The following is a 27,708-nucleotide window of genomic DNA, read 5'->3' as shown; positions in this document are numbered from 1 at the left end:
TCACAATCCAATGCAGAAAGGCAGAAATATTAAATGCATCCATTTCAGATCATGATACAATAAAATTATATGTAATAAAGAGCCGTGGAAAGATAGACTAAAATCAATTGAAAACTAAATAATCTAAATCTAATGAATGAGTGAGTTAAATAAAAAATCACAGAAACAATCAATAACTTCATCCAAGAGAATGACAAGAATGAGACAACATACCAAAACTTATGAGATGCAGCAAAAGCAGTTGTTAGAGGAAGTTTTATATCTCTAAATGCTTAAATGAATAAAATAGAGAAAGAGGAGATCTATGAATTGGGTATGCTACTAAGAAAGCTAGAAAAAGACCAAATTAAAAATTCCCAATTAAATAGCAAATTAGGAATAGTGAAAACCAAAGGAGAGATTAATAAAATTGAAGTTAAGAAGACTATTGAACTAATAAATAAAACTAAGAGCTGGTTTTATGAAAAAAAAAAGAGCAAAAAAGATAAGCCTTTGTTTAATTTGATTAAAAAAACCCATATAAATCCTCAGCATTTCTATATATTGCCAATAAAGTCTAACAGCAAGAGATGGGAAGAGAAATTCCACTTAAAGTTACTGTAGACATTATAAAATATTTAGGAGTCTACCTGAGAAGACAAACCCAGGGCCTATATGAACATAATTACAAAATATTCTTCACACAAATAAAGTCAGATTTAAATAATTGGAAAAACATCAGTTGCTCATGGGTAGGCTAAGCTAATATAATAAAAATGACAGTTCTAAATAAATTAATTTACTTATTCAGTGCCATACCAATCAAACTACCAAAAATTATTTTATAGAGCTAGAAAAATAACATCAAAATTCATCTGGAAGAACAAAAGTTCTAGAATATCAAGAGAATTAATGAAAAGAAATGGTATGGAAGGTGGCCCTGCCATACCAGATCTTAAATTGTGTTATAAAGCAGCAATCATCAAAACTACTTGGTACTGGCTCAGAAATAGAGTTGTGCAACAGTGGAATAGGTTAGGTACACAAGACACTATAGTCAATGACTATAGTAATCTATTGTTTGATATACCCAAAGACTCCAACTTCTGGGAAAAGAACTTACTATTTGACAAAAACTGCTGGGAAAACTGGAAAATAGTATGGCAGGAACTGGACCTAGACCAACACATTACACTGTATACCAAAATAAAGTCCAACTGGGTACACAATTTAGATATAAAGGCTGATAATATAAACAAACTGGGAGAGTGAGGAATAATTTACCCATCAGATTTATGGAGAACAGAAGAATTTGTGACCAAATAAGAGACAGATAACATTATGAAATGCAAAATGGATTTTAATTACATTAAATTGAAAAGTTTTTGTACAAACAAAGCCAATACAACCAAGATTAGGAGGGAGGGAAGCAGAAAATTGGAAAGAATTTTTACAACCAGTGTTTCTGATTAAGGCCTCATTGCTAAAATATATAGAGAACTGAGTCAAATTTACAAGAATACAACTCATTTTCCAATTGATAAATGGACAAAGGATATGAACAGGCAGTTTTCAGATGAAGAAATTAAAGCTATCTATAGTCATGAAAAAAATGCTCTAAATTACTATTGATTAGAGAGATGCAAATCAAAGCAACTCTCAGGTACCACATCATACCTATCAAATTGGCTAATATGACAGAACAGGAAAATGATAAGTGTTGGAGAAGATGTGGGAAAGTTGGAACACTAATTCATTGTTGGTGGAATTGTGAGCTGATCTAACCATTCTGGAGAGCAATTTTTAACTATGCCCAAAGGGCTATAAAAATGTGCATACCCTTCAAGCCAGCAATACTATTTCTAGGGCTGTATCCCAAAGAGATTGTACAAATGGGAAATGAACCCACATGTACAAAAATATCTAGAGCAGCTCTTTTTGTGGTGGCAAAGAACTGGAAATTGAGGGATTCCCAGTAATTGGGGAATGGCTGAACAAGTTGTGGTATGTGAATGTAATGGAATACTATTGTGCCATAAAAAATGATGAACAGGAAGACTTCAGAAAAACCTGGAAAGACTTATATGAACTGATGCTGAATGAGGGGAGCAGAACCAAGCGAACATTGTACACAGTTACAGCCACATTGTGTGATGACTGACTTTGATAGACTTAGCTCTTCTCAGCAATGCAAGGTTATAAGACAGCTCCAAAAGGCTCATGATGGAAAATACTATCCACATCCAGAGAAAGAATTATGGAGTATGAATGCAGATTGAAGCATACTATTTGCTCTTTCTCTCTTTTGTTTTGTTTCTTCTTTCTTGTGGTTCTTTCCTTTGGTTATAATTCTTCTTTGCATCGTGACTAATGTGAAAATATGTTCAATGTGAATGTACATGTAGAGCCTATATCAGATTGCATGCTGTCTTAAGGATGGGGGAGAGGAGGGAGGGGGAGAAAATTTGGAACTCAAAAGCTTATCAAAGTGAATATTGAAAACAAAAAATAAATTAATTAATTAAAAGAAAGGAGCTGGAGATGGAAATAGCAAAGATATCTGATATGTTTGCTAAGGAAACCCCAAATGTGGTGGCAGAGTCAGATATAACTGTAATGAATAAATAACCAAAAAAGTATGTCTTGTCCCCTTAATCTCCTTTTTCACTGATACACATACCATATGGACTCTAGCCCTTTTGATAACCTGATTTCATGTTTCTTATGTTGCTCCACTTCTCAATGTTCTTTCCAAAATGCATGGCTTAGAATGGAGCACAGTCCTTCAGATGTGGCCTAACTAAGGTGGTGCACAGTGCAACTATCACCTCCTTTTTGGTCTGTACACTAATACCTCTCTTACTACATTTTAAGAGTCAGTTATCTACTTTGGCTGTTGTGTTCGTTCATGTTGAATTTGTAGTTAAATCAATTCCATAGTTCTTTTTCATACAATCTGATGTCTAGCTAAGTTTCAACATCCCTATTTTTATAAAATTGGTTTTTTGAAGTCACGTATAGAATTTGCATAAATCCCTATTATGTTTCATCTTTGTAAAAAATGCCAGAGAACTCAAAATTAATTTTAAATCCACATGTAGCAAGCTCAGAGTTCTATAACTAAGGTGTGATATACTTCAGGTACTTATTAAAGATGTGGTTGGGACAGAGGACAGGGATAAATTCCTTGGAGCATTGAATTTCATAGTTTAATATGCTTGCTTTGTTAAGAGAAGGCAATGTACTATATAATTGATCTCAAAGAATTAATTCATGGACCAAATATGGTGAGAATAAAAAAAAATAAGTAGATACATAAATAAACAAATAAATGAATAAAGATAATACAGACAAATAGGTAAATGTAGATAGAGGATAAATTGGATACAGTCTATTTGAAATTATGTTATCACTCTGTTAGAGACCATACCCTGTTCTCAAACAGCTTATTTCCTCTCAGTGAAAACAACATTACATTTATTAGTTTAGGCCCCTTGTTCTACATATTTTGAAATCTTTTTGGATGCTTTACTCAGCCATCAAATGTGGTAGGTATTTTTCCCATAGTTTCTCCTATTTTCAAATAAATCAATGGGGAAATCACCTTTGTTTTCCTCCAAATCATTAACAAGTCGATCAGACTGTACAAGACAAAAGAAAAATTTCTAGGGACCTTCTGCTAGTGAACATCTGTCCTTTACTAACTTCGTTTTGGGTTTCAGCATTCCACCAGTTCTCTTATACATTTAACTATATATCATCTAGTCCATATTTTTGTCAGGATCATGTCACTGCTCTGAGTCTTGATTTCTTCATCCAGAGTCAAGATGATCTGAGTTCAAATTTGGCCTCAGATGCTTACCGTGTGAACCTGTGTAAGTCACTTAACCTTTCTCTGCCTTAGTTTCCTCAACTATTAATAGGATCATAATCACACCTACCTCCCAGGTGTGTTCTGAGGATTAGATCAGATAAAATTTGTAAAGGGATCAGCACAATGCCTGGCACAAAGTAGGCATTTAATAAATGCTTCTTCTCTCTCTCTTCCCTCTTTCCCAACAAAACACATAATAATGTCTACCTCACAGGATAGTCTTGACAAAAGTCCTCTGCAAATCTTAAAAGTGTAATATAAAGTTGAGTTTATATTTTTATTAACTTAATAACACAGTAAAAGAAAACAAATAAGGTTAGATTATCATGGCCTATTCTTAATAAAGGAATAATGTATCTTGGTTACTGCCTGGATATCTTTTTAAAATGCTTACAAACCATCTCTAAATAGTGTCCTCTAGCAGATTTCCCCCCTCCTCAGAAATTGAAATCAGGTTAAAATTGATTAAGTAGGATTAACTGGAGGACAGTTAGGTAGCACAGTAAATAAAGCACCAGGTCTAGAGACAGGAAGACTCAAGTTCAAATTTGGCCTCAGATACTTAGTAGCTGTGTGACCCTGGGCAAGTCACTTAACCCTATTTTTCTCAGTTCCTCATCTGTAAAGTGAGCTGGAGAAGGATATGTCAAACCACTCCACTATCTGTCAAGAAGACACCAAATGGGGTCTTGAAAAATGGGACATGATTGAACACAACACACACTAACTCAGCTATATTATGCAAACTCAATCAAATTCAGCACACATTTATTATATACCTCTGAAGGGCTTAGCATAGGAGGAAGTTCAGTATATTGAACAGAGCACCAGGTTTGAAATCATGAACATCTGGGTTTGAGTTCTAATTCGGACTCACACTAATTTGACTCTGGGTAAGTCACTTATCTCTAGGTCCAGGAGAGGGAAGCTGTGGCCTCAAGGCCACATATGGCCCTCTCCATCCTCAAATGTGGCCCTTTGACTGAATCCAAACTTCATAGAACAAATGCCCTTGATAAAAAGATTTGTTCCGTAAAACTTGGACTCAGTCAAAAGGTTGCACCCAAGGACCTAGGAGGCCACACGTGGCCTCTAGGCCCCAGGTTCCCCACCCCTGCTCTAAGTAAATCTCAAAGACTATAAATTTCAGGGAAGGTGTTAATCTGAATTGGTGAAAGGAGCTTCCTTCTCTAGGAGTTTTCTTATACCAGTGAAGTCTCAGATCAGTTCCTATCCTTATCACTCACGAGACATAGTGTTAGGAACTTGGTGATACAAATTTTTTAAAAAGGAAACTCTTTGCAACCTGAAATGCTCATGTTTTATTGGTAGGGTTTAATGGAGCTTTTATAGAGATAAGCTAAAATAAAGCTGCAGGGATGTATGGGAGCCAGTTCAAATTAGCTTCTTGAGAGGTGATCATTAAATTTTCAGTGTGAATATTTATACCATAAAAATCAGACAACGCTATGAATTAGGGCTCAATTTATTGTTTTGCAGGATGTCTAGATTTAAGAAAGTGGTGGAGAAAATATTAGTAATAGACATAATGTACTAATTAATGTACACATATTTAAAAGTGTATCATGCAGAACCCCACCCACCCCGAGCCAGTTGTTAAACATTTAAAAGTATGCCCCCGAATAAAGGTGTGGGGACATGAAAGACACAGAGACAGTATGCTCTCAAAATATTTGAAGAGGGAGAAAATGACATCAGGTGAGAATTTCTGACAAATGAGCTGATTCCAGAAAATAAGAAGAGTATAAGGCAGAGATAAGGAGAAAGTATGTCAGAGGCATGGAAAATGGACTATAAAACTGCACAATGACAGGAGTGCACAAAGGAGAATGACGTGAACTAGAAAGGTAAATTGGAACCCCAAGTGAAGGTCCTTAAATACTAGACCAAGGACTCTATCTCATCCATTTTTTTTCTTTTAAAATAGATCAACATTTTTTTTCTTCTCCAATCTTTTTAGAACCTCTCTTCTTCTTCATGCTTTTTCAAAGTGGCTTGGCAATCACAAACAGATTTTCTTTCAGTTACCTGGCAAAGTAGGCCAAGAGTTGATTTAAATACTGCATTGCCAGCACAACCAATCAGGCACTTCCTCAGAAGGGCAGGATCTGGAGTACAGATGCAGGATCTCAAATGGGAAATCATCTAATCTAGATAGTGCCTCTAGGAAGAGCATATACGATTGTTTCATCTGCACCTCAAGAGCTCCTCAGACTTTACAGAGTGCAATTCCTCCTCCCTATAGGTCTCTACCTCAGTCACTGAGAGGGTCTTTGCCAAAAGCAGAAGGGTGAGGAGAGCCTCTGTCATTTGTGCCTTTGTGATGCCATTTAAATAAAGCAGATGCTTGATTGTATACTTAATATCCCAAGTGCTTTATTGAGTTATAGTATGATGAAGTCTCCATTGGATACTGCAGTAAGGAGTTCTTCTGAGCCTAATGTCTTGAACTCGGTTATACAATCACAGCATTGTGGATTTAGAGCTGAAGGAGACTAAAGGTCATGAGGTCCAACTTTCTCATTTATTGATGAGGGAACCAAGGCATAGAAAAGTTAAATGACTTGTCTAGTGTCACACAGTTAGACATATTCTTATTATATTCTCATTTATCATAAAGTCCTGCACATTGACCAGCAGCATTTGGAGAGACTGAGTCAGCAAGACATATAGTAAAAAAGTTTCCTTTACTAAATGCAAACATTCAGCAAGGATAATGATGGGTGCACCTTTCTATATCCTCATCCACAGGCATATGTGATAATTGATTAAAACAATTAAAAAACCCAGCAGTTTACATAGGAATAAACTACTCATTATGTCAAGAAAGCTCCACCTCCTTATTAAGTCTAATTTATATAGAATTCACCAAAAGGCGCATTTAGCCTAACCTCATTTTGATGGGTCTTTTTAAGTAAGGGTTAATAAGCTATGGTAGGAGTAATATCTTAACTAGTATTCCTATACAAGTTAGGCTGTTTTATCCTTTAAATGTGTTGAAAAATACCAAGGACTTAACTGGCTCAGTGGACCAAAGGCTCAGACTGTTGATATCACTTCCTAGTCACCTGAGTCCAAAACAGCCACTCTGATACTTGGTTGATAAAAAATAATAGGCAAGAGAGATTTACTCAGCTGAAACAGCTTAAGATTTTCTCACTTCAAATCCATGTTGACTATTCTTCTTCTGTTATGGATATGTATATCACATTTTATGAGTTGTTGAATTTTGTTCCCACATCATGAACGAGGGACTGGCCTGAGTGAGGGCTAGCCCAGAACACTACTATGAAGCCTAATCAGCCCTTTAACATCTGAAACCAGGGCAGAAGTAGTAACGCCAGCCCTCTGACTCATGTTTGACTCTTTGTGGCCCTATGTGTTTTTGTTTTGTCTTGTTTTTTGGCAGATACTGGAGTGGTTTGCCATTTCCTTCTCCAGTTCATTTTACAGATGAGGAACTGAGGCAAACGGATTTTAGTGACTTACCCAGAGTCACACAGCTAATAAGTGTCTGAGGCCAGATTTGAACTCAGAAAGACAAGTCTTTCCGACTTCAGGTCTGGTACTCTATCCACTGTGTCACCTAGCTGCCCTTATTATTAAACATAATTTTAATAAGATCTAGATTGTGTTTATATATGTGCGCCTAACTATCTCCAAAGTGAAATCTTTCATCAGCACAATTTTATTGAATTAAACCTTTAAAAAAGTAAACAGCTGAATTAGCCCATTATTTTGGTGTCATGTAAACATAGCTTTAAAAAAATACTAAAAAGATAAGGAGAACGCCTATTTATAGAGAAGGCAAGGAAAATAGTCACAAACATCAAAGCATATGTGGGAACATCTGAAACTTCACATAAACTGCATTAGGATTGTAAAGTCAGATTTGAATATGAAGGGAAAAATACGTAATCTTTTTAGTGACCCCAAGGTGCTCCCTGACACAAAAACCCATATCTTAAATGTTACTGTTCTGTTGGTGATGCTGTATGATTCTCAGTCACAGCACACTATGATCTCAGAAGAAGCAGAGTAAAAGTTGACCCAAAGAGCAATGGAAGGACAAATGTTGGATGTAAGCATACTGTGATATGTTAAAATGTATCATGAACAACTTGAATGAATATAAAAGCAGGTTGGCCAGTCATGCATTTGTTATTATTATTATTAACCGAGTACATTCTTATTAAATTTAATGTGTCGTAGTAGATGGAGAACCAATTTCAAAGCCGGGAAGACCTGGGTTCAAGTCCTCCTGTGAATATTGGCTAGGACCTAGGTAAATTGCTTAATATCTAGATTCTCTACATAAATTTTGAAGATTATAAATGTCATAGAAGCTGCTAACCCACCCTGGTATAGATAGGGAGCTTCCTCATCTAGGAGTTCACTCCACCAATAAAATCACTGGTCTATTAACTATTCCAAAATTTGACCTTATTCGATTCAATCCAATGCTCCAACCTATCAAGCTCTTTTTGGACACTGACTATCTTTTAGTGTATTAGTTATTCCTCCCAGTTTTGTGTCATTCAAAAATTTTTTAAGTGTGCCATATATATGCCCTCCATCTTTTGAAACCATCTAAAATAATTTAAAAGTGAGGACCTTATGTGTTTGTGATCTTTCGTCCTGGGAGTTCTGCTTAAAAGAGTTGGGGTGTAACGGGTTTGGGGAAGCTTAGTACTTCTGGTGTGAAGGTTTCTGACCCCTTTTCAGTGCTGCTTTCCACCTTTGGTATCCACCTAATCCACCCAGCTCTCACATGGAGCTCCTAAAAGCTGTAGCATACATTGTGACCAATAAAGCATTATGGTGGATGAGCTAATCAGGGTGAAGGTGACTGACAGGCCTCCAACCCATTGTTGAGTTAAGGGAGTGTCTACCCCAAACACGTGAAGACTCCCCTTGGTGGAATGGGTGGATGAGAACAATTTGTTCCAACAGCCATGAAGGCCCCTAAAACAGGTGCTATGGAACACTTGGAGTTTGGTTAGACATGGAAGATGCCAAGTCCATCCACTACATCCTGAGCCATAACCAATTGTCTTCGCTTTTGTCCTGGCACTGGACTTCAGTGACTCCAGAAGAGAGAGTGAGGCTTATGACTTTATGCAACTCTGCCTCCCTTAAGTACAATTTATGTATAAGTCATAAGACAACATCCATAGCATTTGATTGTGTACTTAATGCAGCCTGTGAGACTGAGATACAACTAAGTATGGATCAATTCTTTGTTACCTGTGCTAATTTTGGCCTATCAGTTAACACCAAGAAAACACACGTTTTCCACCAACCAGCACCACATCATCCACATGTGGAACCATTGGTTACAGCAGATGGGGAACTTTTGAATGCTGTGCATAAGTCCACTTACCTTGGTGGTACAATTTCCAGGCATGTACACACAGATGATGAGATTGATGAATGCATTGCCAGAACTAACTCAGTATTTGGGAAGTTCTGAAAGAAAGTGTTGGAAAGAAGTGGACTGCCTACCAAACTGAAGGTCTGCAGAGCCATTGTGCTGACCTCATAGTTGTATACCTATAAAACCTGGACTATTTAGCAGGGACATGCCAGGAAATGGAATTGCTTCCATTTGAATTGTCCTAGGAAAATTCTAAAGATCACTTGGCAAGATAAGATACCAGATAATGAGGCTCTTTCTCAGGCTGAACTGCCAAGCATTCACACTCTACTGCAGGGAGTGCAACTCTGATGGATTGGCCACTCTGATCAAAAGCCATATGTAAGTTTGCCTGAAATACTATTTTATGGAGAACTCACACAAGGCAAATACTCACATGGAGGTCAGAAGAAGTGATACAAGAACACTATTAAGGTTGCTGAAGAACTTTGGAATAAGTGTAACACATGGGAGACACTGGCACAGGACTGCCCAGTATGGCATGCCAGCATCAAGAAGGCACTGTGCTTTATGAGCAAAGCAAAACTGTAGTAGCTCAAAAGAAATGTGAGATGTGCAAATTTAGTGCCATTTCTACTCTAAAGGTTCATATGGACTATTTGTCCCTCATCTGCGGAAGAGCCTTTTGAGCTTATGTTGGTCTGATCAGCCACAGTCAGATACGCAGTATCTTGATGTCATTTTGGTCCTTTTAAAGAATGGGGAACCACCACCAACATCTATAAAGGTCAAGTATTTTTTCCCCTCACAAATACTCGTCTTTTCAAATTTTCCTCTTCACCCCCAAAATTTCAATAGAATTGTAATATTATCAGTGTGAGCCATGCCAACCCAGATAGCAATCCATCAACCTCTTCTCTTTCTATGTCATTCCTATCTGTGTCTTTCCATAAATACTCCATAGACAATCAGCCCACATTCAAAAAGCTTTCCTCTGGTTCTTTTGATATTCTGTATCTAAGTGGTCCCTACGTTTCTGTGTGTATGTTTTTCTGTAATAAGATAAATAGTTGAGTGGAATAATTTAACAATTACATGTGTCACCCAGTAGGTCAATTTTTTTGTACTAAGTACTATGCTAAGTACTGGGTATGTGCATCCCCCAGCTTTGGTAAATACCTGCTATTGAACTTCGTATGTCTCCCAAATCTGTTCCTGAATCTTGACTAGGAGACATTCCTGCGTTCCTTGTGCTTGGGAATTTGAGTATCCTGTGTTTGCCTGAGAGCAGTGCTGATTGATGGAAACTTGCCAGAATATCATGTAGAAGGGAGACACATGGCTTCCAGCTGTGCATGGAGGAACCTTTGAAAATGAAAATGAGCACTAGTACAAAGTAAAAGATATGCTTTCTAGGACTTTTAGGAATCTGATTATTAGGTCTTGTTACCTTTCCTCAGTTAGAAATCACAGAATCTTTACTTTTATGATTTAAGCAATATTCTCCTTGTAACATGTTTAAAAATTAATATTATCTGATTATTTTATTTTTAAGATTAATTTATTTTTAATTTTCAACATTCATTTCTGCAAAATTTTGAGTTACAAATTTTCTCCCCATCTCTACCCTCCTCCACCCCAAGACAGCATGTGTTCTGATTGCCCCTTTCCCCAGTCTTCCCTTCCTTCTATCACCCCATTTTCCCTCTTTATACCTTTCCCCCTTACTTTCTTGTAGGGACAGATAGTTTTCTATACCCCATTTCCTATATATCTTATTTCCAAGTTGCATCTAAAAACAATTTTTGACATTTGTTTTTAGAACTTTGAGTTCCAAATTCTCTCAACTCTTCCCTCCACAAACACCCTTCCTTGAGAAATCCAATATAGGCTATACAAGTATCATTATGCAAAACACTTCCATAATAGTCATGTTGTGAAAGACTAACTATATTTCCCTCCATCCTATCCCATCCATCATTTATTCAATTTTCTCCTTTGACCCTGCCCCTTTTCAAAAGTATTTACTTTTGACTACCCCCTCCCCCAATCTGCCCACCTTCCTATCATTCCCCACCTTCTTATCCTCTTCCCTGCTACTTTACTGTAGGATAAGATACCCATTTGAGTGTGTATGTTGTTCCCTCCTAAAGCCAGATTCGATTAGAGGAAGGTTCACTCCTTCCCTTTCACCTCTCCCCTCTTCATTTCCTTTATAACAGCTTTTTCTTGCCTTTTTTTAATGTGAGATAATTTACCCATTCTATCTCTCCCGTTCTCCAAACACCTGTAAAAAATGACTCTAAACAAATTCTAGAGCTATAGAACTACAAAAACTGACAGAGTGAAATGAGTCTCCAGCCCAAGACTACCTGGATGGTTGCAGGGAAAGGTCTATCACACCAGTCTGGGAGCGGAGTGCAGTCCAGCTTGGGCCACACTGGCACATACCATCTTGGCTCCACCCCAATGATTACTTTAGATGAACATTGTATAATATTATTTTTCATCCAATTTATCAGTAATAATGATGATGATGATGAGCTAGCATTTATATTCCACCTGCAATGTGCCTGACACTGTGCTAAATACTTTACAGATCTTCTCATTTGATCCTCACAACAACCCTGAGAAGTAGGTGATGTTACTATCCCCATTTTACAGTTAAGGAAACTGAAACAAAGAGAAGAGACTTGCCCAGGTTTACACAGCTAAGAAATTTCTGGAGCTGGATTTAAACTCAGGTGTTCTTAACTCTAGGCCCATCACTCCTTCTACTATGAGCCAGGCATTATACTAGTCATTGGAGGTATAAAAACAGAAATGAATCTGTTTCTGACTTCAGGGGGTTTAAGTTCTATTGACCTAAACATATACAAGTATGAGTACATATGGAACTTACATATATACAACATATGCAAAATAACTATAGGGTAATATGGAGTCAGTGATATCACTAGTAATCCTGGCAATCAGGAAAAGGGCTCATGTAAAAGGTAAAATTAGAGGTATGCTTTTGGGACAGCAGAAACAACATGCTGGACTTTTAAGTCCCAGTATCCAAAGTGCCTTATGAAGAAACAAAAATATCATTAAAATGAAAACAAGGATAGCAAAAACAGTTGGATAGAGTCTAGCAACATGAAACCTAGAGTACCTCAAAGAGGTAAGAATATGAAACATTTGGAAAAAATCTCCGACCTTTTTAGTATATCTTTAAGACAACTTAGAAAATACAAAGCATGGCTTCTCCTTATGACAGTTTTCCTATTGCTCCAGAACTTTTATAAGAGTAATCTACATGTGCATAGAAGGAGCCTTTGGTGATGTCATGAGAGAACAGGCAAGTTTTGGTAAGTGATGTTCTTCAGGAGACCACAATTTTACAGTCACATATTTACAAAAAGGTGTGGAGAATACAAGGTACTATTATGTTTATTCTTTATTGATCATCAAAGAAACAACTGATTCAGTAGAACAAAACATTACCCTAAAGACTCTCTTCTAACTAGACATCTTCTATGTACAGGACAAAGTCATACATGAGTCTCTGGAAGCTTTAACTATAGAGATAAATTTTAAAGTGTTCTTTGCTTATTAACATTAAACAAGGAATAAATATTGAGAGGCATATGCTCACTAAAGGTATATGCTACTGTATAGGGAATGCCCAGTATAAATGCAAAATGGAAGAAGGCATTCCTACATATGATACCATCTTCCATATTCTACTCTTTGAATATGATAGTAAACTAATCATGTTAAGTCCTATAATATTGCAGAGCCTCCTGAATCACATCCATGATCACTCAAAAGAGAGTTAAGCCTAACTATCCACAAAGGAAAAACCAATTGGATGAAAAATGCATATTGCCCCTGTTATATAAAATGCAGCTGGATTGAGAACATGCAGAAATAGTTCATCAGGATATAAATTTTAGACAGATATTGTGGATCAATGAAATAGGACTAGGACTGAAAAAAGGAGTAGGGTATATTGGATTACTAATGGGAACTTCTACAATGCCTTTAATGACTCTAAGCTTTTCCTTGGAACAAAAGCCTGCCTTTTAAATATCAATGTTCTTCCAACCAAAGGCCCAGAGTAAGAGTCTTAATTACAAGTTTCTTTTGAATGATAGCTTATTCCAATGGCAGCACTAAGTCATGGTGCAGACATTAAAGATGCCATTTGATAATGTGCCCATTACTGTTCCTATTCTGCAAGATGCATCCCTTATTAATTCTACTTTGATGCAGAAAATGGTCTGCTTCAGTGTGACTCATCTAAAGAGCCACAGTGTTATGAATTAAATGATTATTCTGGAGACTGATCTGCCAAAATAAATCTCTCAGTAGTAATACTTCCATGGCATTTTCAAATGGATTCCCAATAAGGGCATGGGATTATTGTTAACAAGGTTGGTTCATTATGTGACAAATATAGTGTCAACAGTTACACCTTGCCTATGAGTTAGTAAAAGCGATCAACAATCTATTACAAGTAAGAATCTAAAACTCTTAGAAAAAAATATACCGGACAGTATATTTACTAGGAACAGGCTTCAATGACAAGCAGATCAATTTAGGTCAACATTCTATTCTATTCATAAAATAACTTTCAGTTTATAAAACAAAATGGATTTTGTGGTTTTATAGACTGAATGAAATAATAGAGATTCTTCTCAGTGCTCTAACATTAAGTACTAACATTCCAAGAACCTTTTCAGAAGGAAAGAGCACATGGAATTGCTCTGGTAGCTGAAATAAAACAGATGTGGAGAAATTGAAGGTATTAGAGGACAGTCAACAGAGTAGAATTTGTTATCTCAGTAGTTGTGGTTAAACCAAGAAAGCACTGTATGGGACTAGTCTATTGTATAATGGCATTTGGCAATTCATGAGGCAGAATTATGGAATATTTGTCACATAATCCCTGGACCTTCCACTCATCTTTCTTGTTGTCAGCTTATGGAACTTTTCTGAATTGTCTGCACTGCTCTAGTGAATTTAGTCAACCATTGACTCCTAGTCATCCCTTCTCTTTCCCCTTCTGTCGAATCCTCTCCAGTCAACTTTATTCCAATTCTATGTAATCTGTCCAATCCAAAATTACTTAAATGACTGCTATAAGTCTCTCTTTAAGTGCTAGAGATGCAAAGACAAAATGAAGACTAGTCTTTGACGTCAAAGTGCTTACTTATATTATGCACAGATATACAACATTTATACAGAGATGAATATAAACAATTATTAGAGGAGAGAGATATAATTACAAATTTGAAGGATCAGAAAGCGATGGATTTGGGAGGTACTGGCACAGGAAGTGAGCATTTAAGGAAGCTACTATAAGACATGGAAGCAAAGAAGTAAAAGATTTCAAGTATGAAGGAAATCCTATGAAAGTTAAGAAGATAGGAAATGAAATAGTAGATGGAGGTGGGGAGAGAGACAGAGAAGAGTCCAGATTAATTCTGAATCTGAGAAGCTGAATGATTTCAGCTGGTAGTTTCCTCAACAGAAAGACATGTCTTCAAGAGGTATGAATTAAGGAGGAAAAATAATGAATTGCATTTTGGTCATCTTGAGATTGAGTTGTCCCAAGGGATATCCAGTTGGAGATATCAACTAAGAATTTGGGGATGTTGAGTTAGAGCTCAACAAAGAACTGAGCTGGCTCAGTAGATCTGGAAATAATATACATAAAATTATCATTGAATTCATGGGGGTTAGTTAGTTCCTCCTGGAGCCTTCATTTTTTGGATGACTCCATGCCACCCTGCCTTCATTCTCTTCTTGGCCCTGTTCTTGAATTTCTAGACTTCAAAACCATACTTTCTCCTCTGTAATGTTAATGAGATGTAAGACCTTCCCGGCCCATTAATAGCCCTTATGCAGAGCCTATTAAGGATCAAGGGGAGGTTTGCTTATAAGAAGGTTTTCACACCTTTTGCTAATTTCTAATTAAGCATTCAGTCATGAGGGTTGTGATGCCTTCTGGCTCTAAGAAGTGTGTATATACTCTGACTTAGTATTTTGTTTTGGGGGCTCACTTATGAGAAGGACCTTTTGATTCCCTGTTCAAAACTCTGAGTAGCCATATGTTCAGAACTCCTTGACTGCTCAGATGTAAAGGCTCTCAATCCAGTGATGTATATAGGTGTATAGCAATATTGCTTTGATTCAGGAAGTCAGAGCCCTGTCTGTTGGTCTAATTTCTCCACTTATATTTTCTCTGCTTATATTTTCTCTGATGTTTAGGATGCTGACTTTTCCCCTAAACTAGTGAATGTAATTAAAGAAGACTGTTGACCCCTTTAAAGTTGTTTCCCTTTAAAAATAGATTAAAGAACCTGTGATAGCAGCCATCCTGAGTGTGCCAGTGTGGTTGTTTCTATATCCTCCTACCCAAATATACACATATACATTACATACACTCTTTTCAACTCTCCTTTGTGTGTGGTCCTCTTTCTTATCAAAATGTAAGCTTCTTGAAGGCAAAGACTATCTTCTTTTTGCTTACATATGTACCCCTAGCATATAGCACAGTGCCTAGTGCACAGTGAGTGCTTAATAAATGTTTATTTCCTTCCTTCCCTTTCTTCTTTAATGTGATCCCCAAGAAAAATGTGAAACAGAGACTTGGGGAACAACCACAGTTAGAAAGAAAGCATGGATGATGATCCAGCCAATAAGACTGAGGATTGGTATGAGAGGAAAGAAGCAAAACCAAGAGAGAATTATGAAAACTCAAGAAAGACTAGAAAGAACTAGAAAGAAAGGATAGTTACCATCTATAGAGAGGTCAAAAGTGATGAGGACTGGTTGGTAACTTTAGAGAGAAAAGTTTTATTTGAATGGTTAGGTCAAATGCTTCAAAGGGATGAAAAGTAAGTGACAATGTAGGAAAGCAATGTAGCTTACTTCTGTGTAGCTTAGCTGTGCAAAGGATGGGGGCTATAGAGGTGGCTTGAGTGGATGGAAAGGCAGGTGAAAATTACATCTTATCCTATACTCTTATTCACTTTGTCCCAGCACTGACAGATACTGAAGGAACTTGGTGCCTAGCCTCATCCATCTTCATTCTCCTCTTAAGAAAATGAAAGCCTGACCTATGAGAGCCTGGCCTAGAGGCCTAGAGATGATACAAACTGAAAACATCTGGCTGGAAACATAGGGAATGTGAGGGGGAGAAGAAAAATAATTCTGCCATTATCTACCAAGTAGCCGCATAAGTGAAAGACGCCAAAATATAGTGCACGTAATATTTCTTCCAGCAGTTAAACAGTCCTAACAAGGGGGAGAGAAATGGGCTCAATGAATAAATTACAATAATAGTGACATTTAACGAATGATATTTTACTAGTGCAATTCAAACTGACTGGCTTGATATTTTACATGGGAGATCCTATCTCCTGTCTCCACATCTAGAATGCACTCCTTCCTCACCTCTGCTTCTTAGAATGTCAAATTTCTTTTAAAGTTCATCTTAAGTAATACCTCCTCCCTGAGACCTTTCTTAATTCCCCCCAACTGCTTGTGCCTTCTTCTAGAAATTACCGTTTACTTACCATAAATATAGTTTGTAAATACCCAAACATCTTGTTTATTCCAAAAGAAAGGTCCTTGAGAACAAAAGCTATTTCATTTCTTTTTCTATCCTTAAAACCTAGCAGTTATTTGTACATAGAAGATTAACAAATGCTCTTTGACAGAGATTTTCTCATCCTAATATTACAATTTTTAAATAAATGAAGATGATTGAATGGTACATTAAGCATACAAGGAGAACAAACCATTTACTCGATGATCCACAGCAAAGAACAATGACTCATCCAGTAAACTACACTATCAAAATTCCTAGTTTTTTTCTCACACAAGCCTGTGCCAAGGGAGTAAGACTTGGAAGTCACTTCGACTCTGAACATCCCAGTCATGAGCAAATTAATCTGTATAAAGTGATTCAGTAATGAAGGTCACACTTTAAATTCATCTGTGTTTTCCCTTCATAGATCTGCCAAGCTCCCATCTCAGTCAATGCACCATTATTCTTTAAACACTAAAAACTTAAGTCTAAGCTTACAAAAAAATTCAAAAAGATAATACATGGATTAATTTTGCATTGAGAGAAGATGAACTAAATGACCTGTAGATCTTTCCTGCAGTAAAGTGCTATTTTCTATAATTAACTAAATTAACACAATCACCTTTATATTAAAGATTTATTGAAAAATGTTTTCAAGTACCTTTTTAAAAAGACCATATGTTAATGATTCAGCTTCAAGAGGCATTCTTATCACCTGTGTCAATTTCCAAGGATAACATTGATGAATACAGACAGACTTTGCTGACCCATTTCAGAAGAAATGGAAAGAATACTATTCTTTCCTTTCAGATTTTCCAGATCTCTTCACATTTCAGGTGAGAAAATGAATCAAATATGGGAGTGCTGAGTGCATAGAAAACAGGCATTTGGTGACAGCAGTTGGCATATTTGATAATGGTAGTTTGTATTTCTATTGTATCTGCTTTCTAAGGAACTCAAATCCCTTGATCAATGAAAGGTCCTTCTTTATGTACAGGAAGACTCCAGTTAAGCACTCTCCTAGACACAGATGATAACACAGACTTCTTCATTCCTCAATCCTCTAAACTTCATCGTTAGTATCTTCTTCTTCATGCAAACCAGTACTTAGATGGCAAAGAGAATCACTGGGAAATGGAAGTAACCATTACTGAGATAAGAAAAAGTATACCTTCCTTGGGTTAAGTATCATTGTGCCTGATGAAGTGCTTTGGTATTTGAGAGTATAGCAGATTTACCAATACCTTCACTCTCATTATGAAAGGTGTGATGATAAAGTAACATGAATGATTTTCTCCCTTCTTTCTCCTTCCCTCTCTCCTTTCCTTCCTTCCTTCTTTCCTTCCTTCCTTCCTCCTTTCTTTCCTTCCTTCCCTCCCTCCTTTCCTTCCTTCTTCTTCCTCCTCCTCCTCCTTCCTTCCTTCTTTCCTTCCTTTCTTCCTTCTTTCCTTCCTTCCTCCTTTCTTTCCTTCTCTCCTTTCCTTCCTTCCTCCTCCTCCTCCTTCCTTCCTTCCTTCCTCTCTTCGTTCTTTCCTTCCTTCCTTCTTTCCTTCCTTTCTTATTCAAGGCCCCAATCTCACTGCTAATCAGCATAGAAGCTTTGATATATTCCATTTCTGAGCTGCTCCTTCATAGGCAGCCTACTGCCTCACCTGGATTCTAGGAGCTCACCATATTGGTGCTGGAAGTATAATGGATACCCTCACTAGGCTTTAGATATATTGCAGCTCAGAACTGAGCTCAAGTGATTTACCAGCTTTCCCAGTAGTAGGGATTATAGGTATGGACTGCATACTTGACCCTCCTTTCTCTCTCCTCTCCTCTCTTCCTCTCTCCTCCTTTCCCCTTCCCTCTTCCTTCCTCCCCTTCCTCCCTCCTTACTTCCTTTGTTCCTTCCCTCCTTCTTTCATCCTTCCTTCCTTCCTTTATTCCTTCTTTCCTTTTTTCTTTCTTTCCTTTCTTTCTTCCTTCCTTCCCTCCTTCCACTCGGTAAAAACTTAATTTTTGTTTAATTGAATTATTAAACTGAATTTAACAAACGCATATAGGCAGATTCAGAATGTTAGGACTAGAAAGGACTTCAGAATTCCAACTTTCTCATTTTAAAGAGGAGGAAGTCAAGACTCAGAGGAGAGATGATTTGTCCAAACACATGCAAGAGAGTAATATTATTTAAAGGAGTATTGTTTCCTTCAAACTAATTACCTTAAATGTCCTTAAACTTCTTTTGAAGGTGCTATCCCCTTGAACAATATTGGAACTTATCTGTTAGAATTTTCTTGAGAGCCTAAATCATATATTGCTTCAGGATTTTCAAGCGGTGAGATATCTTAGCATCATGGGATTCTGGATTTAGATCTAACAATGTACTCCAACCTTCTCATTTTGCAGATAAAAATACAGAGGAATAGAAGGATGAACTCATTTTTCTGAGGTCACAGTTAAATAGAGTCAAAGCAGGGGTTCACACCCAGGTACTGTGATGTCAAGTTTTATTTTTCTAGTGCACAATGCTGCTTTCATTCCTTTAAGGTTAGGTTTCTTCCTTCCTTCCTTTCTTCCTTCCTTTCTTTCTTTTTTAAAGTAATCAAAAGTAATTAGAAGACAAAGTAGAAGTTAGAGGTAGAACATACTATTTAGAGTAAAAGCAAGACCAAAGAAGAAAAAAAACAAGCAAAGATGGAATATGAATATAAAATTTATTTTCTCCTCTGTCATTTAAATTATGGAGCATAGAATTTGTGTGGGTCATGTAGTTTAGGGCTAAAAGGGATGCTGGAGATCATTAGTATGACTCACCCATTTTATAGAGGAAGTAGCTGATGAAGCAAGTGAGTACTCTGAGATTACTTAGGGAGTATTTACTCTATTAAGAATCTGCTAGATGGTGCTCTAGATAGGGCACTGGACCTGGAGTCAGGAACTTTTGTTCAAATCTGGCCTCAGACATTAGTTGTGTGACACTGGGCAAGTCACTTACCTCCTTTCTGTCTCACTTTCCTCAACTGTAAAATGGGGATAATAATAATACTTACCTCCCAGGCTTTTTGTGAAGCTAAAATGAGATAACTGTGCAAAAAACTTTACAATCCTCAGAGCCCCATATAAATGCTAGCAATTATTAAGTAGAGTATGGAGTGGAATCTAGGTCTTTATTTTCAAATCAATTCTCTTTCAGTTATTTCATAGTGCTCTATCATCCTATTTTTTTTAAAAAAGATAGATTGAACTTAGTGCATAATCTTTCAAGATGATTGCTTTCAACAACAGCAGTTGTTTGGGTCTCTAAGGTCCAGAATGTTTTCTTAAACAATGTTGTCATTATATTATCAGTTACCTTTGGGGGCCAGGGGTGTGGGAGGAGGGAAGAGGGACTGTTTCTTTGCCAGGTTCTTTTCAGAAAACCAATAAAAGTTCCTTAAAGTAATTCTTGACAGCAAAGATCATAGTGAAAGGTAGCATTTATTTGACTTGTCTCTTATCAACTTGGGACAACTACAAAATTAAAGATAGAGACATGAGCCATGGGATGAAGTCTTTGGGTCACACACTGTCAGTGAGCTATGTGGCATAATTTTTGAATGTGAATAAATATTAAAGATTTAGGAGTGGGGAGGGATTGAATACGATGAAGAGAAATACTTAAGTCAATCAAAAGTTCTTCAAATTCATGGGTGTATTAGGGGAAAAAAAGTCATTTCTTTACATTTTATGAGCAACAGCAGATTTTTTTTCTCCTTACTAAGTTAATCATTTCTTCATTGGCTGGATATAAAAGAGGGGAATGATATTCCACATCCAGCATTAGCTTATCTGACAACGTGAACTGCCAGAAACAGCAAGTAGCTGAGGAAAGAATACTAAAATAACTCCCATTGTGTGAAAACAGAGGCTTCATTATCACCTCTAAATGGCAATTCCTGTGTTGATGATATGTCTACATCATGAAGAATGACTTAAAAATTGTTTCTTGGTACTGTTGTTTTTAGTAGAATGAATTTTCAAGTGGAGAAATGGGAGGGAGGGAGGAAGCATTTCTCCAACTGAGCCACATTTTCTTTCAGCTTCTAAATCCAGTCAAAAGGTTTCAATTATCAAGAGGCAGTGGGGTGTAGGGGAAAGTGTGGGATATCTGGATTCAGAGGATGTGGGTTCAAATCCCAGCTCTACTACTTCATGACCTCAACCAAATTACTCATCCCCTTTGCACCCCACTTTCCTCACCTGTAAAATGAAGGAGTTTTACTAGATGTCCTCTAAGGTCCCTTCTGGCTTTAAATCTGTGATCTTTGAACTAAGACGCCAAAGAAAATAGGCATTAATCAAATATATGACTAACCTCTGAGGGGATTGGACAAAGCTATTTCTCATAATGAGCATGTATCTGTATGTCAATTGTGCTGGTCTTTCTGGTGAATGACTAAGAAAGTATTTGTGTCTATCCAAAAATTCATGAAGTCTTTCTTCATACCAGTAGCTCTCAATAAGTCCATTAGTTTTGCATATGGATATAAAGGACTTTTTTGAATGAAAGAGGATAGAAGTTTTAAAAACATCAGCTTGTATTTTTTTTCTTTTTGTAAATATGATAAATGATATTCCCTTCCAAATTTTGATATATGCTTGAGTTTCATTAGGGTATTATATATCTGTATCTATATCTATACCTATATATATATATATATATATATATAATCCTACTTAGTAGGATTATTAGAGTAGTTAGCATTGCCCTGATGACATTCCCATTCACTCTACAGCCCTGGATAAAATAAAAGAAGCTGGAGGATTAGCTTTTCATTATGAAGTTTGCTTGCTCTATAGGAATTAATGCTATAAAAGTTCTTACTCTTCACTACAAGACAGGTTTCTAAGTGCAATCTTGGCACTCTCGATTATTTGACATATTTGGAAATGGAAGCTAATTGCACATATGAAGCAAAGCCAAGTTGATCCAATTCACAGTTTTAAAATATTGCACATAACCTGCCACAATGAGATGTCTTCATTTTGTACCATGGATCTAACAGAAAAAAAATTCATTTTCCCCTGCAAAAAAGAGGAACTTCAACACTAGTTACTGAATTCTTGCACTGAGTTGTCTCCCATAATTTTGGAGCCCAGAATATTCTTCCTTACATTTTCTTCCATATGTCAAGGACTTATGATATCATTAGTTTGCGTTCCTTCACTAATGCTGATCTAATCTCCTTCATAACTTAGTAGAGGATTTTACAAAAATTAAGTATTATTTTTAATTAACAGAAACATATTTCTCTCCCTCCCTTGTTGTGGGGTGGGGAGGGAGAGAAAAAGAGAAGGGCAGGGCAGGGGAAAGAAGAGAAGAGAGGGAAGAGAGAGGAGATGGAAAAGAAAAAAGGAAGGGAGGAGGAAGGGGAGGAAGGAGAAGGGTAGAAAAGGGGAGGGGAGATGAGGGGAAGGATAAGGGAAAGGAGGAGAATGGGAGGGGGGAAGAGGAGAGAGGAGGGGGGAGATGAGGAAGGGGAGGGTATGAGAAAGGAAAAGAAGTGAGGGGACTGGAAGTGAGAGGAAGAAAAAAAAGAAAAGAAGAAGCAAAGAGAACAATATATGAATCTCCATAGCAAAAAACAAATATGTCACTTTGTAATCAGCCTTCTAGTGATAAAACCTCTTTAAATATAGTTAGGATGATCCTCAGACATAAGAAGTTAAGTCAACTGACAGGCTTCCTCCTGGAGCTTTTACAGATTTTTGGACCACTTGGATTTTGTACTCTTCTGACATAGTCTTCAAAAACTAAGGGTCAACTCTATGTTATGATGAGACAGGGAAAAAGGACTTTAATGGAGCAGTGCTAATATATTCAGTTTTTTAACTTTGTACTTGTAGAAGCAAAAAGGTAGTGCCTCATAGTTGTAGAGGAACAGGCCTTAGAACCACAAACACATGCATTCCATTACTACTTCAAACACGGTCACTGTATTACTGTGAACAGTTTCCTTAACCACTTAGTGCTCTAGGTAAATTGCAACTCAGTAGATGATAGATGGATAGATACATAGATAGATAGATAGACAGACAGGCAGACAGGCAGATAGACAGATAGATGATAGGGCATTTGTTATGTAAATACCGTGTAGCAGGAACTGTGCTAAATATGGAAAATACAGATATGGACAAGCATGGCATTCCTTCAATTAAAGAATCTTGCATTTTAATGGGAGATTACTGCTTAAAAGGAAAGAGGTAGTGACTTGAAGGTGAATGGAAAGGGATAGCAATTCTATTGTGTAGCCTTGTAGGGCAGGTGTGAGGAAACCTAGTTCTAGCCAAGATAAACCTAGAGGCAGAATTTGAAGTTCCACTGGGCAGGAGAGGAGAATCACAGCTAGAGTGCAATGATTGATGTGAAGAGTTCTATGAAGAACTAAGACTTTAGGTTGTAGAGACAGTACCAGCCTGTATTTGTAGAGGGATTTTCCTCACCTGGAATTCTCTATATTAATTAAATCATAGGCCCATTCCTTACTCCTAGCTTGGAGTGGTAAATAAAATATTGGACTTATTGTCAGTCAGGAATGCTTAGCTTCAAAGACCTTCTCTGAACTCCCTAGCTATACGGCCATGGGCAGGTCATTTTTCCTATAGGTGTATCTTAACCAACTCTCTAGAATGTATCTTCTAACTCATGGACCTGGTTGCAATGAGTGGAAATCAGTCTTTATCAATTTACACACTATGGAGTAATTCTAGTTAATGTTTCTGAACACCTTTCTTTAGGCACTTCTGCAAATTGGATCACACACAACATGATATACTGGATGGAAAACTGTCTATGGAGTCAGGATGACCTTGGCTCAAGTTGCATCTCTGACATAAATTGTTTATATGACCCTAGTTAAGTCACTCAACCTCTCAGTGACTCAGAAATTTCTCTAAGACTGTAGGTCACAAAGCAGATGATAATTTGCGAAGGTAGAATGAAACCACACTTCCAGTTTTAAAAAAAAAAAACAAAGGAAAACAAATGAAAATCATAGCATGAGTTTTTAATTTTTTTTGTATGGCATGGACCCCTTTGGGAATCTAGTGAAGGTTATAGACCCGTTATTAGAATGATGTTTGTTGCATATATTTATAATTGAAGGCAATAATAGATTTTATCTAGTAGTTAGTTAAAATAATGATTTTTTTTTCCTTTCCAAGCTCAGTAACCCCCTTGGGGGTCTATGAATGCCAATTTAAGAAACTCTGGATAGATTAAGATCTAGAGTTGGAAGGGATTTTATGAGTCTTCTGGACTAATTTTCTCATTTTACAGATGGGTGGCAGAAAAAAAAATATTTGAACTCATGTCCTGGTTTGAAATCCTTCTCTTTTGTGCCTCATAGGAATTGAGCACTTTAGTTTTGCAAGAGTGTGCTCATAAATATTTGAGAACTAGCTCTCTGAAAAAAGAAATGTGGCATAACACACTTTTAAGTTTAATATGCATTATTAAATTTCTCCATCACTCTCTTAAGTCTAGACAATCATCAAGATTAAAACAAACTGGGCCTGATTTATCGTCTTTGATTTTTTCCAAGGTGTAAATGTTTACAAAGAATATTTAACTATCAGCTCTCCTGAGCCTTTATAAGCTAGCTCCAGCACACTCCTGAAAAAAAAAAAGGTCCTTAATTAGTATCATATATATTCCTTGTCCTCAGTAAGATTAATTTCAAACTATCAAGATAAAAGAGGAAAGTATATAGGTATTATAAATAAAGTAATGAATATGAAGGGAGAGAGTAGGCAAGGAGTCATATTAATGGATCAAGAGGGCTACTTTCACAAGGTAAAGGCTTCCTGAAGAAGTGCTGTAAGGTATAAATTTATAAATGATTCATCTTGGCAGAAATGAAAAAAGAAAGACTCTCATCGATGCAAGACACCTGAGGTAAAGTCATGTTGTGGAGAAAAGAAAAGAAAAGTGCAGTGAAAGCAAGAAGGTGATTTTGTCCAAAACTGTACATTCTTTCCAGAATCCATGTTTGGTATTGATGGGGAAACAGAGGGAAGTCAGAGCTAGATTATGAAGGGACTGGAAAGTCATTCAGACAGAAATGAACATTTGATTTGGAAGATAAATTAGGATGTATTATAAGACTGCAGAATGTGAAAATGTGAATGTGTCCCAAGAATGCGAAAATGTCCCAAACTAGTTTTATAAAGACTAGAGACAGTCAGTAAAGACAACAACAAAAATATTACATTTCTTCAGGTGTGGAGTATTATTATATTTACTGAATATCATCCCTTATCTGCTCAAGGATTACAAATAAAGTTGTTTTTTTTTTATTCTGGTATCTAGTAGCACCAGGATAATTAAAGTGACATGTAGCATTTTCATCAAAGCCCATTATTTTTGAATCACACAGTTCACTACAGTTTTATTCATTTTTATCAAAATGAAATTTACAACCAAAGTCATGTTTTACATCTGCATACAAATCTGTTTATTCTACTGACCCACTAAAATTAAAAGAAGAAAAAGAAAACTATATATTTCTCTAGTTATTTCTACCTTGGAACATTTTCCAAAAAACTAAATGTCTTCATCTGAGGACTTTTATACAAACATTAAGTTGAGGCATTTTGTTGGATCAATTAGAAACCAAAATTTCAAATGTCAATAACCGTCTAATGTGCTTGCCCACTATATAGATTTTGCCTGTAAACTTTGAAAAGGCTTAAATAAAAGCAAGATCATTGCATATCATAATAATGCAATTATATGTATTTACACTAATTATGTACTTAGGCATAATTATGCTAATTATGTAAATACTTGACATTTGAGTAAATATTATTTTAAAAAATCTAGGTAAATGCATATAATAAGAGAAGCAGGAAATGGATGGTAGGATTATATGATAAAAATTAAGGCTAGAAATATTAAAAGCCCTGTAGGAGAAATTCTATTTTAGTGTATCCTAGTGTGATTGTGTCTTGGCATTGTTTTAATCCCTACTGTCTTGAGCTGGAGTCTTCATTGAAGCAATTATTATAAATAGTATTTCTAATTTGGTGTTTTTGTTTTAAGGTGGAAAAGCTCTCTTTGAATTAGAACAATAGGGGTAATTGGGGGCCAACATTAAAAGTCTCAAAGGCTAGAATCTCTTCTTATTCAGTAATCTTTCACTTGTAGCTAGTGAACATTTGTTTCTTGGATAGGGGCTACTCTTATTTTACAGGGTACAGGTAGATGGCATAGTGAAAGTATTGGGTCTGGAGTCAAAAAGATGCATCTTCCTGAGTTAAAATCTAGCCTCAGACACCTCTGAGCTATGTGACCTTGGGCAAGTTACTTAACCCTGTTTGTCTCAGTTTCCTCCTCTGTAAAATAAGCTGGAGAAGGAAATGACAAATCTCTGCAGTATCTTTGCCAAGAAAACACCAAATAGGGTAATGAAGAGTCAGACATGACTAAAATGATTGAATAAAAACAATATTTACAGCAAGAATGGGGATGAGAAAGTAAACTTGAATGCTACTGCTGACAGCTCACCTATAAAATACCATATTTAGCTATTTACTCCAAAAATTTGTAATGTAAATATTATCAATACCACTTGTTTTCCACAGATTTGAAGGCGGATAATGTTAAGGTCTCTGTCAATTATACTTGTTCAAACCTTGATGTATAATATCAGTGGTGATGAGGAGGCCAGAGGCCAAATTTCCAAGGTCTTTTGGTAAAACTATCCTTGAGAAGATACTGAGAGCAAAGGAGACCAGAGAGGGCCCTATAAAATGGCCAGAGACAGACCTGAGTTTCTGTAATTTAAAAGACATCATAAAGTCTGTCCTGTATATATGATTGGGTCTGCCAGTAGTTAGGATATGAAATACAATCCAAAGCTTTCTTGGACTATCCAAAAGCCATAAAAAAGTGGAGATAAACAGAGTTTTGGTCTAAGACAATGAAATTTAGAGGGCATGAAAATTAAATATATGCTTACCTTCAAACACATAGAAGCTAGACACTGGAGGAACTAATATCCAAGCTTGATTAATTGAACTTATCTTAAATACTTAAATTAATTTCACATCAATAATTGTAACACTTTTTAGAGGAACAATTTATGCTATTTGTCTGGCATGTATTTTGAACTGTTTTCATCAGTTGAACCTAATGTTACTTGCCCTGGGTACCAAAACCATCATGACTAGTTACAGATGAGATTCACAAGGGCAAACAAAGGACAACAATGAGGCTGCTGGGCACAGACTGATACAATTGGACAATGTAGTTGTTGATGCTTTGACTTTTAACTAAAGAGCTGGGGAGTTAGTGTGGGAGAGAAACAATCTATATTCCATAAACAGAAAACAAACACAGACATTATTTTCAGAATCAGGAAATCCAGAGGATGACATCTATCAGCTATGAGACAATGGAGGTGGGGGGGGGTGCAACCTGATTTTATCATGGGTGTCTGTACCTTCTGTACATCCTGGTTAAGAATAAGAGATCTGGGGGTGGAGCCAAGATGGTGGCTGGAAAGCAGGGACTTGCATGAGCGCCCCCCCAGGTCCCTCCAAAAACCTATAAAAAATGGCTCTGAACAGGTTCTAGAACAGCAGAACCCACAAAATAGCAGAGGGAAGCAGGGATCCAGCCCAGGACAGCCTGGATGGTCACTGGATGAGGTCTATTGGGCTCAGAGCAGAGGGGAGCAGAGCCCAGTGTGGGTGGCGGCAAGACCAACCAGACCAGGAGCCGGGCAGAACAGGCCCTAGCACCCTGAATCAGGGAGCTGTGGCAGTTACCAGACTTCTCAACCCACAAACACCAAAGACAACAGAGAAGGTTAGTGAGAAAAGCTGCGGGGGATAGAGTTAAAA

The sequence above is a fragment of the Trichosurus vulpecula genome, chromosome 1, assembly GCF_011100635.1.
Source record: "Trichosurus vulpecula isolate mTriVul1 chromosome 1, mTriVul1.pri, whole genome shotgun sequence".
Taxonomy (NCBI): Eukaryota; Metazoa; Chordata; class Mammalia; order Diprotodontia; family Phalangeridae; genus Trichosurus; species Trichosurus vulpecula.
This window is presented reverse-complemented; position numbering follows the sequence as displayed.